This window comes from Trachymyrmex cornetzi, unplaced genomic scaffold (assembly GCF_001594075.2).
Source record: "Trachymyrmex cornetzi isolate Tcor2-1 unplaced genomic scaffold, Tcor1.1 scaffold1484, whole genome shotgun sequence".
In the NCBI taxonomy this organism is placed as follows: Eukaryota; Metazoa; Arthropoda; class Insecta; order Hymenoptera; family Formicidae; genus Trachymyrmex; species Trachymyrmex cornetzi.
In genome coordinates, this window is record NW_017296075.1 from 48357 (window position 1) to 48655 (window position 299).

The following is a 299-nucleotide window of genomic DNA, read 5'->3' on the forward strand; positions in this document are numbered from 1 at the left end:
CCATACGTTCACGGCGTGAGCGTAATCGCTCTCGGATACTGTATCGCCTGTCAATGAACTATAAAATGATTCGAGAGGTGGCAAGCATCGCTCATTTAATTTATCGACGCAGTCAACGTACTCGTACGGGAATACACCTTTTCGCGTGAGTAATTCAAACTCTTCGGCCGATAACGTTGTAAATTCGGAACGTACAATTCTTAATTTGTTTTTATCGAGATACGACGCCAATTTTTCTAAACTTGTACTGAGAAATTTGAAAGAATCGATAAATCTTAATTTTACGCAATTTTTCTGAA